Here is a 16541-nt window from a genome sequence, read left to right as displayed (position 1 = left end):
GCCTTCCCCCTCAAATTTCCTTATATTTCATGTATCAGTATGGATTATATGTATGCATATAGATATGCGCAAATATGAGATATAGCCCACTTTTTCTTATTTCGCTTTGCATCAGTTCATATAGGCCTGATTCTGTTTTCTGCAGCCACCCTCTTGTCATTTCTTATAGCACAACAATACTCCATCACAATCATATGCCACAACTTTGTCAGCCATTCCCCAATTGATAAATATCCTTTTGATTTCCAGTTCTTTGCTACCACAAAAGAACTGACATAAGTATTTTTGCACATGTAGGTCCTTTTCCTTTTTCTTTGGTCTCTTTAAAGGGCTATAGACCTAGTAATGGTATTGCTGGACCAAAGGATGTGCGTAGTTTTATAGCCCTTTGGGCATAATCCCAAATTGCGCTCCACAGTGGTTGGACCAGTTCACTACTCCACCAACAACGTATTAATGTACTTATTTTCCCTCATCTTCTCTAGCTTCTGTCATTTCTGATAGCTGTGAGGTGGTGTTCTAATTCGCCTTTCTCTAATCAATAATGATTTGAGTCATTTTGTTTGTATGACTATAAATAGCTTTGATTTCTTCTTCTGAAAACTGCCTGTTCATACCCTTTGACTATTTATCAATTGGGCAATGGCTTTTATTTTCATAAGTTTGACTTAGTTCTCTACATATTTGAGAAATGAGGCCTTTATCAGAGAAATGCCATAAAATTTTTGATATGGTCCCTTTTAGTAAATGTAGTTTCCATGATTATCTCTTTCAATTAGGTCAATTTTTGCTTTTGCTTTGTCTGAGATCATGATTGCCATCCCTGCCGTCTTCACTCCTGCTGAATCACAATAGATTTTGCTCCAGACCTTCGTTTCAAATCTGTGTGTCTTTCTGTCCCAAGTGTGTCTCTTGTACACAACCTATTGTTGGATTCTGGCTTCTAATCCATTCTGCTATTTGCTTCTATTTTGTGGCTGAGCTCATCCCATTCACAGTTATGATTGCTAACTTTGCATTTCCCTCCATTCTGTTGTTCCTCCCCAAACATCTGTCTAGCTTCCAACCACTGCTTCCCCCAATCCATCCTTTCCCTTATCCATCACCCTCCCCCTTTAGTTCTTATCCCCTTTTCTTCCTATCTTTCTATTGGATAAGATAGATTTCTATACCCAACTGAGTGTGTATATAAATTCTTCCCTCTTTGAACCAATTCCAGTGAGAAACATTACTTGACACCTCCCTCCATTTTCCCTTCCACTATAAAATTTTGTCTTGTATTCTTCCTGTATGTGAGAAAATTTGCCCCATTCTACCTCTCCCTTACCTTTCTCCAAGAGCATCCCCTTGCATCACCCCTAATTGTTGTGTTTTTATTTTTAGAAATCATCCCAACATAATCGACTCTCCCCCATGTACTCTGTCCATACAGACTTCTTCCAACTGCTCTAATAATGATAATGTTAAGTTACAAGTATCATCTTGCTATGTAGGGATGAAAACAGGTTAACTTTATTGAACCCCTTGTTTCTTTCTTTCCTGTTTACCTCTTTATGCTCCTCTTGAGTCTTGTGTTTGAAAATCAAAATTTTCTATTCAGCTCTGGTCCTTTCATCAGGAATGTTTTAAAGTGCTCTATTTCATTGAATATCCACTTTCCCCCTCAATTTTGCTATGTCAGTTATTCTTGGTAGTAATCCTAGCTCCTTTGTCTTCTAGAATATCATATTCCAAGTCCTCTGCTCCTTTAATGTGGAAGCTTCTAAATCAATTGAGATTCTGACTGCGGCTCTACAATATTTGAATGGTTTCTTTCTGGCTGGTTGTAATATTTTCTTCTTGACCTGGGAGCTCTGGAACTTGGCTATAATATTCCTGGGAGTTTTCATTTTGGGATGTCTTTAGGAGATAATTGGTGGATTGTTTTACTTTCTATATTACCCTCAGGATCTAAGATATTGGGGCAATTTTCCTGGATAATTTCTCAAAATATGATATCTAGGCTCTTTTTTTTGATCACGCCTTCAGGTAGTCCAATAATTATTAAATTATCTCTCCTTGATCTATTTTCTAGGTCAGCTGTTTTTCTGATGAGATGTCACATTTTCTTGTGTTTTTATCTCTTTTTTGCCTTGTTTTATTGTTTCTTGAAGTCTCATGGAGTCATTAGCTTCCATTTGCCCAATTCTAATCTATAAAAGATTATTTTCTTCAGTGAGCTTCTCTACCTCTTTTTCCATTTGAAAGCAATTCTTCTTTTAAAGGAGCTCTTCAGTTCTTTGTGCCTCTTTAAACATTTGGCCAATTCTGTTTTTCAAGGTGTTATTTTCTTCAATATCTTTTTTGTGCCTCTTTTACCAAGCCATTAATTCTCTTTCCATAATTGTCTTGTATCACTCGTTTTTTCCCCCATTTTTCCTCTATCGTTCTGATCTCTTTCTTTAGCTCTTCCCCTCCCCAGTTGCCTCTCAACCGTTGGACACCAGACATTTGTTGAGCACACATGCCACACCGGTAAAGGCACAGGGTTAAAAATCTTTGTACCTGTGCTGCCTGCCTCTAGTTCATAAAAGCTCGGCCTGGTTTTGGTAGGAAGCTTGATGGAAGGGAGCCCAATGCTTGTGGAATCATTGGTCACGAATTCTAGTCCTGCCCTTTTCTAGTTGTGTGACCCAGTAGAAGTTTTCTGACCTCTTTGAGCTTTAGTTTCCTCAACTTTAAAATGGATATAATGATGTGTTTATGGTGTTCATCCCTGAGTAGTTGTGAAAAAAAGGTTTTATAAACTGTAAAACACTATGTAAATATGAGTTGTCACCATTTAACTTAAAGGGACTCTGGTTTCAATAGTGTGGGAGCTGTTGACAGCTTTCAATTCTTTCATGGTTCAACAGGTGTTCTTTGAGAGTTAATGTGGCTAAAACAATTCACCAGCTAGTCTACTGGTGAGCGTCTCAGCCTTAGCTAGGTTTAGTTCATCCCCAGAATGTACTGGAGGCCTTTCTAACTTTCTAGGATCCAGTAGAGGTTGCATATGGCTGACATACACTCTGATCCAGGATCACCTTCACACCACAGTGAAGATGCAAGTAGGACTGCAGGGTAGTTGTGTTATCATCATCATTATCCTTACCTCTGTAATTATTATTTTGGAGTAGATCTGGGCTTTAGGGCTCAGGAAAGCTAGGCTTATTCTAATGTCTTTCCTATTTTCCCTTAGTCTTAATTAAAGTTGCTTGGAATATTTATGAAAGGCTTCATGTTGACCTGGCTTTCCAGCAGTGATTAGAGAGTTACAATCTTCTTTAGACCAGAACCATGTCTTCTGGACTTTTCCTCCAGAGTCCAGAGTCTCTGCAAACCATTGAAACCTGGAGTTGAGGGCTACAGAAATGTCCAAAGCTAGTACACAAGCTTTATATGCTTATATATGCTACATAAGCAGAGGAAATGGAAGTCACATATCACAAGATGATAGCCACCAGAACAACAGCCTGATGGTTTAAAGCAATAAAATGTCCTGCTATGTTATTATAGCAAGGAATGGAGAACCTGCTAGGTCTGACCTGCTTCTGTAAGTACCTAAGATCTATTCAAAGATGAGGAGGGTAGAGTTTCCTAGAAAGTATTATCTTTCCATTGAAGACTCCAATTCCTCAGGTTATATTTCTGCCAAAGGGATCAGTTGGTTAGAGGGCACTTTACTGCTGGTAACCCATCTGTAAGAATCTATTATAATTTTTCTGTATGAAACCTTCCTGAATAGGATTTCAAATCATTATAAAAAATCAATTCTTTTTTTTTATTTACTAGAGAAGTAATTTACTGAATGGGTTCTTTATTTAATGGAGTTTTCTTATACTCAAATAACACTATCATTGCTTCTCTGCTCACCCTAAAGGCAGTCCCCACTCACCAAAAAAAGAGATGAAAGAGGAAAAAAATAACTCCTTCTGGGGCCAAGTCCCTAGAGCCTTGAGCATCTACTGGAGTAGAAAGGAACATTTTAGTGTTGAGTCAGGTCATGGTGATAAATTATACTTGTCTCTTGTTTTCATTGATTGGAAATGTGAATTCTTTGCAAAGCTCTCAAAATCTGATGAGAAATAGAATAAAAATGTTATACATTGACTTACTGTAGTGACTAAAAACAATTTTTTAAAAATGTTGTCGATACCAATCTCTGACTCTGTGATGAGAAGCTGTGAAATAACGTACAGGCTAGCTAATGTCTAGAAGACTCATAGGATCAGAGACGTAGAATTGGAAGGAACTCTAGTGGTCATCTAGTGTGATGCATTCATTTTTACAGATAGGGAAACTGAGGCTCAGAGAACATAACCGACTTACCCAAGGTCACATTGCTAGTATTTATATAGCACTTTAAGGTTTACAAAGTTCTTTACATATGGTATCTATTTGTTCTTCACAGCAACCCTGTGAGGGAGGTGTTAGTATTCCCTGCATTCTACAGATAAGGAAACTGACACTTAGCAGCATTAAGTGACTTGCCCAGGATCTCATCACTACTTTGTGTCTGAGGCAGGATTTGAACTCAGGACTTCCTTACTCCAAGTCCAGCACTCTGACTGACCCAACAGTGTCACTTAGGTAGTTTGTGGCAAAGCCCATCATTTTAAAAAATCCTCATTTGGGGACCAGTAAGACGACAGAGTAGAGAGGGACAGATTTGGAGTCAGTAATAGCTCAAGGTGACACAAGGCTGTGTGCTCATGAGCAAGCGTCTTCAACCATCACTTCCATATGCTTTTGAGTTGAAAATTTTTCTCCCCCTTCCTTCTCCCCACCCTCCCCAAGATGGCGCACAATCTGATATAGGCTTTACATTTACATACCCACTAAACATATTTTCACATTAGTGAAGTTGTAAGTAAAAATTAAAACCAATAGGAGGAACCATCAGAAAGATGAAACAAAACTCAACAGAAGGTAAAAATAAGTGATAGCAATTCGATTTCCATAGTTCTTTCTTTGGATGTAGACAGCATTTTCCATCCCGAGGCCTTTGGAGATGTCTTAGATGCAAGCGTCTTCTCTTGTCAGGGCTGTAGGAGACTCTCCAAGACTATTGGTTACAGATGAGTTACCAGTGGGCATTGGTAGAAGGAGTTTTCCATGCTGGGAATTCCATACACTGGTGAAATCATAGGTCTGTACAGAAAAAAAGAAGCCAGAGACAACCAGTATTGGGGAACATTTAAAATGTTTGTTATCTTTCCTCCCCTCCCCCCCAATAAATCTATGATTTCACTGTTCCTGCAATAGGAAATCCCTCCATCAGCACACATGGGCAAATCATCTGTAACTTGTAGTCTTGAAGAGTTCCCTGGAGGCATTAAATGGTTCAATATCTTGTTCAGGGTCATTCTGCCTGTGTGTGTCAGGTGTGAGACTCGAGGGTCTTGATCTCCTCTGCAACATGACCTCTTATTTTAAGTTAGACTCAGCAAAAACCGACTGTGTGGCCAGAACTCCTACGTGGACCAATGACTGCATTAAAATAACATGTTTTTCCAGCTTTCACTATGAAAAGTCGGCTCAAATGGGCCTTGTCACCCTAAGCTCTTTGACAGCTCTTTGCAGACCCTAGTAAATCACAGTATTTAGCATCAGGCTAATTTCAAGAAACCCAAGCACAAGTTATTTACAATTATATTTTTTAAAAAAAGACAATGGACAATCAACAAGGTAAATGGAGCAGCTATATCTCCGCTATGTCAATACCACAAGATGAAAAATGAAAACTTCACTCCAACATAGTTTTCTCAATTTATAGGAGTAGCAAGAGTGAGCGAAGAAAGTAGGGAGAGGTGTGAGCTATGTAGGTGGGGAAAGAATGGAGGAGTTGGAGGGAACATCTAAATCCAAGGGGTGTTAGATCATTTTTGAATATTGACAAAGGAGGCAGACACATCAGGAATTCAATTCAATTGAACTTAATCAGCATTTATTAAGTCCCAGCTGTGTGCCAGCACTATGCCAGCAACTCCCTCCCCCTTCCCTTGAGTAGCTCACATTTTCCTCGGTGGGACATAGCATGCACGTGGAGAAGAGCTCACATCTTTTCAGTCATCCTTTCGTTTGTATCTTTGGTTTTGGCAGAAGTGCGTCCTGGGACTTTTTTTCAAGTTTTAAGTTGAATAACAGTTGCCGATAAGTTGCTAATTATAGCGCTTTACATGTTATCACATATGATTTGGTCCTGATGATCTGTGAAAGGAGTTTGTCTACAAGTTTCCCATACAAACAAAGCAATAGGTCTGGACCAAAAAAAACAAAAAAAACAAAAAAACAAAAAAACAAAACCCCCTAATTTTTAAATTGATAATATGAAATAAACATAGGAAGAAAGCAAGATAAATTCAGTTGTGCAGGAGAGGTGAAGAGCTACCATAATGGGGCACAGGGAGGCAGTATTCTTTGCTAATGAGGCACTTAACATGGTGGGGAGGACGGTTGCATTTTTGAGCCCCCTACATTTTGATGTGCTATGGCAAATGTCCCAGGTGGTCCACCCTGGTTGTAGCTCTGTGAAAGAAGATGGATCTGCTAAGAAGCCTGTTGTTTTTCTTTCCAGTTTTATCTACAAATCCTTATGGGATTACATGTCCTAGCTAGACCTCACCACAAGCCACCACAGGCTCATTTTCTCCTCCAATGCTTTCTTTGCTACTTTGTGAGGTAATTTTCCTTAGAGACTTCTGCCATCTTTCCCCATAATGTCTTAGAAATGGGACTGTATTTCTTGCTGTTCCTTGCCCATAACATCACCTCCCAGGTCTGGGTCTTTTCCAGTGCCTCCAATACTCTGCCTCCTTCCTCACCACTGCCTCCTGATTTCCATGACTGCCTTCATGACCTGACTCACATCCTAACTTCTGCAGGAGGTCTTCCCTAACCCCAGGGCCTCCCCTTCTGTCCATTCTGCATTTATCTTGGATGCATGGAGTTGTTTCCTTATTAAACGGTGAGATCCTTGAGAATGTGGACTGGTTTTGCCTTTCCTTGTATTGCTAGTTCATAGCACAGTGTGCTGGTACATAGTAGGTGCTTAATAAATGCTTGCAATATGACTGACTGTGTTTTAACATGGTGTAACTCTTGGCATAGTGGATCAAAATGATGAACTTTAAGTCAGGAAGACTTGGATTTGAAACCTGCTTCTGATGTATGAAAAAGTCATTTAGCCTCTTACAGCCTCAGTTTCCTCATCTGTGAAATGGGGATAATGATAGTATCATTCTTAAATGGGGATAATTATAGCACCTCGTGGGATCATTCAGAGACTCAAGAAACAATATACATAAACCACTTTGCAAATCTTAAAATGCAGTTTAGATATTAGTTATTACTCCAGCGGGCCTGTGGTTTCATTGATGTGAACATTTCCTCCAGTGATGGAAATCCACAATCCATTCACGACTGCCTACTTTCTGGGAATTCAACTGATGTCCTCCCATGTATTCATCATACAGAGTCTATCCAATATACTAGCAGCCTCCCTCTTATACTCCTGAAACCATGAAGATACCAGGAGAGCATGTGGGTCAGCCATCAGTTCTTTTTTACTTTCACTGTGTGTCTAGGTCACCTTCTTTCTTGATCATACGTTTCTTTGATGACATCCTTTGCCAGGCTTCTACTGGGTAATTCCTTGTTTTGAATGTGCTAGTTTATTGGAGTCTGCCATGTCTTCCTCCATTGTCTTTTGTGGGCCCTCAGCTTAAGTCCTTCAGAGACTATCATGTTCTAGGACCAGCAGTCATACATTACAGGGAGAACATTTATTAGAAAAAGATGAACTTTTGTTTTGTGGGAGAAGATTGGAGTCACTAAAAGAATTTTGCAATTTTTCAAATGTCAACCAACCCACTGTCTTCCATTTCATTTCGGGGCCCAGATCCTTGCTCATTTGTAGTGTCTGTCTAAGGTTTCTATCATGATGGGTGAGGTCTATGGACTGTTTATCCTGGGTCACCCCACAGTGTAGCCGATAGGCATTCTTCATCCATTTTGTTTCTGACGGATTAGGGAATTTCTACAATGTCCTAGTACTTGGTGTAGTCATGCACAATGTCATCCATGCCATGAACCATCTAGAGGACCTTGATATCTATAGCAGAGATTATTAAACTGGGGCTAATGAATAGATTTCAGGGGGTTGTGGACTTGGATAAGAGAAGTATGCATTTTGATTTTTGTTAATCTCTAACTGATATTAATATTCCCCCTAGTTTTTAATTAAAAAACACACACATTATTCTGAGAAGGAATCAGACTACCAAAGGAGTCCATGACACAAAAAGCACTCTTGGTCTTTAGGGGATCCTGGTCAGGAAGACCTGAGTTTAACTCTAGCCTCAGAAACATACAGTGTGACCCTGGGCAAGTCACTTAACCTGTATTTGCTTTTGCTTCTTCATTTGTGTAATGGGGAGAATAATAACACCTATATCCCAAGATTATTATGAGGATAAACTGAGATAATGTTTGTAAGATGGTTAGCACAGCACCGGACAGATAGTAGGTGCTATACAAATATTAGCCATTATTTTTTTTTCCCTTCCATTTGGGCCCTTTTTTTGGATCTTCACTATGACAGCAGTAATGTTTGGTGAGCCAGTGTGTCTGTGGTTTACACTTTACATAATAATGATCAGAAAATCATTGAACCAAGATAGATCTGTTGTTATAGCTTCCAAGGATCTTGCATAATTATCATATCTGCATGAGAGACATCTGGATGAAATATTTTATAAATATGGAGGTGACAAAAATCAACTAACATGAACATTTCCTCTGACAAAGGAGAATAGAAAGAGGGGATTGCATATGACACCATGAGTTTCTATCATATACAACTTTGTTAAAGTATAAGCTACTAAACTTAACACAGTAGGATCAATACTGCCCTCTTTGGGTCTCCTTCCAAACTTCCTTCTCACCTCTGGTTATTGCTGTTATTTTTAATGCTTTCTTAGCCATCTTTTCTTTCTTTTCTACTTCTTCTTCTTCTTCTTCTTCTCTTCTTCTTCTTCTTCTTCTTCTTCTTCTTCTTCTTCTTCTTCTTCTTCTTTTTGTTGTTGTTATTGGGTGTGAGTATTATTATTACTACTTTCCACAATGCTCCTGTCCAATGGGAAGCATCTTAAATGTGACTTTGGGTCACTCTGGAGATTTTTTTCTTTTCTCTCCTGTATCTGTTAGTACTAAATCTCTCCACTCTACTATTTGAATGCAAGCAGCAGCATGGTCCATATTGATGATACTTTCAGAGAGGGCCTAGAGCACACAGCTGTAGACCACCCTGTGAATGTCAAGTCAGTGACTCTTCCAGATAATAGCAGGTAAAATTCTTTATCAGAATTCTAAATGGGATGCTCACTGCATGTTTATCTGCTTACAGAGAAAAACATACAATGATATTTCTTTCTATAGCATTCTTCTTTTCTTGAGGACATAAGAACCAGGACACAAGATTTTAAAATGCACAGAATACCAGAGATAATTTGGTCCAACCCCTTGATTTTACAGAATAGGGAAGTGACTTGCCCAAGGTCATTTAGGAGATAAGTGGCAGAGCTGAGATTCAAACCTAGATTCTTTGAATCCAAATCTAAGCGCAACATGGCTCCCATGTAAACAACCAGGAGCTCAGACTTTTAAAGCCTTGAAGTGGGATGTGACTTGGGAACTGTTTGAAAGAAGTATGTCGTGCATGCTGTGGGTGAGAGCTTGCCTGAATGTCAGATTCACGCGCACACACACACGCTGTCGGTGCTTATTTCCCAACAGAACCATCATTTGATTGCCACGGATCTGTGGTCTGACGCTTTCCTGACCTGACACTGATGGAGATCGGGCCTTTCCTCTTCAGTGATGGAAAAAGGGGAGACGCAAACTCTTCTGTCACTGACTTGACTTCTGCTCTGATTGTTTTCCCTGATTGCAGTGTCAGCTCCTTGAGAGAGAGAGCGCTCCACCAAGAGTGTACTTCAGCCTTTCCCCTTGCTACCTTTCCTCCCACTCACGAAATTCATTAAGGCTTGCATTTAGATTTTTTTTTTTTATTAAACTGTCAACGTTTAGCTCAAGGGAAGCATTGAACAAACTAGCAATGGTAACTACTGCAATCATTAATACCTTATGACTTCAATTTCTGCATCGTTAATTTCCAAGATCACAGATTGAGAAGCAGAGGAAATCTAACAGGTCATCTAACCTAATCATCTCAATTTACAGGTGGGGAAACTGAGTCCTAGAGAGGCCCAGGGTCACCTAGCTATTGTCTGAGGATTTAACCCTAAGAAGAGCACCCTACCCATTGTGTCACACTGCCTCTCTCAGATTCACTCAATTCTCTCTACTCACACACCCACCAGCTTAATTCATGCCCTTCTCATCTTTCCTTTTCAGGAGAATTCCACTTCTTCTTTAGATTTAAATGAGAGGGCCAAGCTTGAATCTTGGCTTCTTCACTGGCTGCCCAGGTCAATGACTGAGGCTTGCAAATCCTTGCACACTGGTCCATTTTAACTTGAAATCTATGATCTTGGGACCAACAGACCTTTTGGGGACAGGACAATGTTTTTATGGAACATTTCATTTTCAAACCTTTGAAACCTTTTTCAAATGAAGCTTATAACTATTATCAGGGATTTTTATTAACATTGCTTAGCATTGATTACAATCATTACAATTACAGCCTCAGATTACTGAATTATATCTTTCATGACAGAAAGGCCATGATGGTATTTAAAATGCTAACGATGGGGAATGAAATGGCAGAGGAGAAAAGGCCCAATCATTGAACTGTGAGGCAGGAGGATACCACAGAAGGAGCCCTGAGGCTGTAGGGTTCAAATAGCTCCTTGGATGCTTCCTACCTATGGGACTTTGGGCAAGTCACTTCTCCCAGACTCAGCTTTCTTATCTGTAAAATGTGGGGTTGGACTCGTGGACTTGTGGTTGCTTGCAACCTAAGCCCCATCTCTCAATTCACTGGAAGTAAAACTGTTGTAGATCAGGGATTCTTAAGCTTCTTGTATCATGGATTCCTTTAGTATTTCTGGTGAAGGCCATAGCTCTCCTTTCAGAGGAAGGTTGGTTTTGTTTTGAATTTGCAATGGAAAGAAATAGTAACTTTTAGCTAGAAGACAGTGAAAAATAAAGTTACATATATTTTGCTCATTGAAGTTCTCAGACCCCCGGAAATCCAACCATGGACTTCTGGCAGTCCATGGAAACTCAGTAAATAAATTCTAAAACTTTTGAGTATCAGGGCAATGAGTCCTATCCTTGAGATGACAGTGTACTAGGAATTCTCTGGTCTTGGATGGGGAGCAATGTTAGTGGTGGAGGAGAGATTTGTCATTTTCCTAAAGTTTCTCAACTACACTGACTTTTGTAATTTTGTTTTTTTAAATTTTGATTTTAAATTCAAAGTCAGCCAGCTTTCCACTAGGTCTTTCTTCAGCCCTATCAGTGGTTTTAGAGATAGCTGGGAATTAGAAGACCTGGGTCCCAGTTGTTTGAGTCTGTTCCATCTCCCCAAAGTAACTGTCAGCTCTCTGAGGGCAAGAACTAAATATGCTCACAGGGCTCAGAGAGATTTGGAATCTAAGTATTGTGAACTCTCTGCATCTTCCTGTCCAAGACTATTAGTCATCAAGATGAATCAATTAGGCCTATTGTTTATAAAACACATCCCAAATATAAAAGGGTTTTAAAGATCCCATTTGTACCAACCTCCTCCTCTGATGGCCTCCCATAAGAACATGAAAATGATCACTTTTGGATCTATCTGGAGCTAGTGTCATTCTATTCTGCTACTAATAAAATAGCTAACATCTACACAGTTCTGCTTTGAGGCTTGCAAAGCCCTTTACACTTGTAATATTATCTCACTTGATCCTCACAGCAACCTAGTCAGGGAGGTACTATAATTATATACATTTTATAGATGAGGAAACTGAGGCAAACAGAGCTTAAGTGACTTGCTCAGGGTCATGCAGGTAATTAGTGTCTGAAGTGGGATTTGAATTCAGATCTTTCTGGTTCTGAGTCCAGCATATAATCTGCTATCCACCTCATTGCCTCAGGGGATGTTATTTTATTACTTAATAGAATATCAGCTTCTTGAGGGAAAAGAACATTCCCCCCCCCCCCCGAAGATAGCTTCTTGTCAGAGAAGGCTCTTAATAAATTTTTTCCCCTTCAGTGAGAGGGAGGGAAAGGGCACCTGGACCCAGGATTTCCTCAGTGCAGAGACCTCCCTGTGAGACAACCCTTTCAGCAGATGTAGATTGGCAACTGTCCCGAAGTTAAGAATCTTAGAGAATTGATGGAAGGGCTGAGAATTGAAGGCACTTGCCTAGGTCATCTCTGACATGGGACCTGAACTCAGGGCTTCCCGATTCCAGGGCCTGTCTGTCTCTGATATGCCAAGCCACCTCTGACAAATAAATGGTTGTCAAACTGAACTCTTGAAAGGTGAAGGGATTGGACACAACATTGAAACCCCTTCTGACAATGCAGGTCAGAACCATGGAGAGCTGCCTAGTGCCAGAGGTGGACTTTGAACCCAGATCTCTCTGGCTTCAAGGCCAGTTCCATCCACTATGCTGTGCTTTTGAACTCTGTGAATTATTGGGATTATTTCATCATCCCCTCTCCCACTTCCAAGCCTTTGTCTAGGCTGTGCCCTGGAATGTACTCTTTATCTCTACCTTTTAGAATCCATGGTTTTATTCAAGGCTAAACTCATGTGCTACCTTTGCTGATCTGCCTGGTATTTTCTCCCTCATCAAACTGTATTTTATTCACTTACCTAAGCGTGTGTTATAACTAGTAAAGTGCTTGAGGGCAGGGATTATTTGGTTCCAGTGCCTCTTACAGTGCCTGGCACACAGTAGGCACTTTCTGAATGTCTGTAGAATTGGATTAAACACCCAGGGCTCTCACGACCGAGCTCTCCAGAATCCCCGGGATGGCTGTCTTGTCCATGGCTCAGCGGCAGCTAGATGCTAGATCCATTCATTCTGTCTGGACACCTTTCACAACACTGTGTTTTGTGAAAAATAAATGTATGGCTGCCTGTAGTCCATCCCCCTACCCCCCACCTCCACCTCTGCTCCTCGCCCAGGATGCTGATTAAATTTAGCTGACAGCATGCTCACCTACAACTAGGAAGTCCATGTGTCCAAAATGGGGCCAGTAAACATTATTCCAACACATGGATGCCCCATGACATGTTTACGACAGCTTTCGAGATAGAGGAATGAGCCCTTCCATCTGGCAGTGGCCAGTCATACATAATGCCTGCTGTGTCTCCACATGCAGCCCAAAGCAAGAAGGCAGACACAGGGCTCATCATGATTTGGAAAACATTGGGCATGGCTCTGCCTTATTTTATTCTTTCTTGTACTTTTTTCCCATTTGTGAGACCAAATAATAAGCAGGTTTAGACAGAAGCTGGAAATCAGGAAGTCTGTGTGCTTTCACTTGCACAGAGGGTGACTATATAAAATATTCTTCCTCATAGGGTGCAGAGTAGGAAATAGAATCTCAGAGTCACAAGGGACCTTGAAGCTTGCATTCAAACCATCCCAGAAGCAGCTTAATCAATTCTGAGTTAGAGAAAGACCTTAGAAACTAATCCAACCCTCTCATTTTACAGATGAGGAAACTGAGGTCCACAGACGTTAGATGACTTGCCTAAAGTCACTCAGGTAGTAACTGATAAGCAGAGGCCAAATGACTGCCCTCTGCCATTTCCCCAACAAGGGTCATTCTATCTTCAACTGATAGGGAATCAATAGATCCCCACTTTGGGTTAACTCTAAGGATTAAGAAGGCTTTCCTTCTATTCACCCAAAGTCTGCCTATGTATAACTTTTATCCCATGGCCCTGGTTCTACCCTCTGGGGCCAAGCAAAACCAATTGAATTTCTCTCTTCCACAACAATTGTCTTCTTTTCCTGAGGCTTCCCCTCCCCTGTTCCTTCAAACATTCTCCAGTCCTGTCAAATGGGCTGCTGCCCATCCCCTTGGCAGGACATTCCATCATCTGCCCATGTGCTTTTAAATAAGTATTCCTCCATGTCTGGGATGCACTTCCTTCTCCCTCGTGGAATCTCTAGTTGTCTCTCAAAGCACCTGCCCCTTGGGCACCACATGAGCCAACCTTGGTCTTACCCAGTTACTATGAGTCTCTTCCTTTTAAAGGTACTTTGGATTCCTTTGTCTGTACTTGGTGGACATGTTGGGTCCTCCAATTGGATGTAAGCTCCTTGAAGGCAGGGACTATTTTCATCTTTGTTTTTGTATCTGCAGCACCCAGGGCATAGCTTGGCACATGCAAGATTCTTAATGAAATTGGCTGAATTGAATTCAGTTCCTCTCAACGCTTGTCCTATGAAGGCCTTTCATCATCTTTGCAGCCCTCCTCTGGACCCCACACAATACCAATGTTTTTTAATGCTGTGGTCCAGAGTGCTGCCAGGAACCAGGGGTGCTCATTGATTTCAGACCATGAAGAATTAACCTTCTTATCACTTTGGGAAATCAGGGTGATATCTGCCCATCTCTGTTCTCACTATATTGCCCAGCTTTCTGTGATTAAAAACAGCAATATTTATCAGCTAGTCACTTCTACCTGTCCTTTCAGGGCCCTGGCTTGTAGTTGGTCTCAGCCTTGATGGCTTCCACCGATTAAGTAACCTGTAAAAACGTCTGTTGGGAAGGGAGAAAAGGAGGAGGGAGGACTTTTTCCCTCTAGAGGATCAAGTTTGAACCCCCAAGAAGAGGGTCAGGCTTTCCTCATATTCTCTGGTGCATTATGGTCCCTGGAACCATGTGTGTCCATGTGTGTGCGTGTGTTTGTGTGTGCGCACACATGTATGTGTGTGTGTATGTGTGTGTTTTTGTAATCTCTTAAAGCTTAATCTTGACTCACATCTAAGGTCTTCCCAAAAGAGACTGACATGGTCACTTCTAGAAAGGTGTTCAATGTACAGGGTAGATCATGGATAAGAAAGCTGTTTCTTTCACTGCTAAATCAATGCTTAAAATAAAAAAAGCCTCATAAATGTACATTGACAAACACTTAAAGCATGAAATAGTAACTCACAGCCCCTATTACATTCTCTTGGAAGATTGATACTTAAAATATGGAACATGTTGGAACTGCAGAACGGACATTTCATCTTCACCTTGGCTCTGCACTGTCTAAGTAACTCATTCAAGGCCCATGTTTCCTGACAAATCAGTGAATAACTTAGGCTCATTCTCCTACTGGTGGTCATCTTCTCCCAGAAGAAGTATAGCGATTGGAGGAAGCACTGAGTACTGGCCAATCAGCATCCAGAACCAGCACTTCTCAATTTCTACAACTCCCAGGATTTCCGCCAAGGTTAGAAACATCCATCTCAGGGGGAAGACACGCACACAGCATCAGAGGCAACCAGAGACTTGGGGTCCATTCTCCTGTTGGCCTACATTGGCATATGTGCTTGGCACCATGTTCTTCCCACTGCCATAGCTCCCATTAAAGGCAAGGGGAAAGACATTCCCTCCTTTTCCAGATGTAAGTTTGAGGAAGAGGCTCACAAAGTCTTGACATGCTTGTTAGACAGGAAGAACAATAAAGTAAAAGCATTATTTATTCTTATTACCTTTTTAAGCTTCTTGAGTGAGCATTAGTTCCTGCATGTAGGTCAGTCCTCTTTGGTTTGAGACTCCTCTCCTGCATGAGGAATAGCTAGGATCCTGCATGTGATGTGCCATTCAGTAAGGTGCCAGGGCACACAAGGCATGGACTGCTCATGGAGCCACTGAAAGAGCCTATGCATGTGGTCAGGTTCATCACCCTGATACAAATCATTTAACAAATGTATGTGAAATTCCTACTACGTGCTGAGCACTGTGCTAGGAACTAAGGACATAGAGACACAAAGTGAGCCACTCCTGACCTCAAGAATGTTGGATTCTGGGGCCTGGGGGAGAGGCTTTGTCTATGTATCTGAGTATCTATCATTCAGTATATGGATCTATCTAATTATGTAAGTTATCTATCAATCTAAGTATATCTATCTATGAATCTAAATATTTGTTGATCTGAACATCTTTGATCAATCTAAGTACCTCTCTACAAGCATCTATCAATCTAAGCCAGACCTGCACAACTTGTAAACATCTTCGGGCTGCAGATAGGTTAGGCTAAGGACAGACTGAAGATGGTTGGTTACTGCAGGTCATGTGACAAACAGGAGACGGTGCGCAGTGGCAACCCTACTTTTTTTGGGGGCCCCTTGAAATCCTTTGGCTGGCTGCAAGGGGCCCACGGGCTGTGTGTTGTGCAGGCCTGATCTAAGCGTCTATGGATCAATTTCAGTATCTGTCTGTCTCTCTATCCATCCGTCTATCTACCCATCTATCTAATCTACCATCATTTGGGGGCCAGAGAGGAGGTACCAGCAGCACAGAGTATCAGGTAATGATGAAATCAACGGTGGCATTTT

At 41.0% G+C, this 16541-nt stretch overlaps 1 protein-coding gene across 3 annotated transcripts in view; it reads left to right on the top strand.

The window, feature by feature from the left end:
• PTGER3 (prostaglandin E receptor 3) overlaps positions 1-16541 on the top strand; it is a 93313-nt gene that overhangs the window by 50694 nt on the left and 26078 nt on the right. The window lies entirely within an intron of this gene.

The sequence above is a fragment of the Phascolarctos cinereus genome, unplaced genomic scaffold, assembly GCF_003287225.1.
Source record: "Phascolarctos cinereus isolate Bilbo 61053 unplaced genomic scaffold, phaCin_HiC Scaffold_5;HRSCAF=322, whole genome shotgun sequence".
NCBI classification, from domain to species: Eukaryota; Metazoa; Chordata; class Mammalia; order Diprotodontia; family Phascolarctidae; genus Phascolarctos; species Phascolarctos cinereus.
This window is presented reverse-complemented; position numbering and strand designations above follow the sequence as displayed.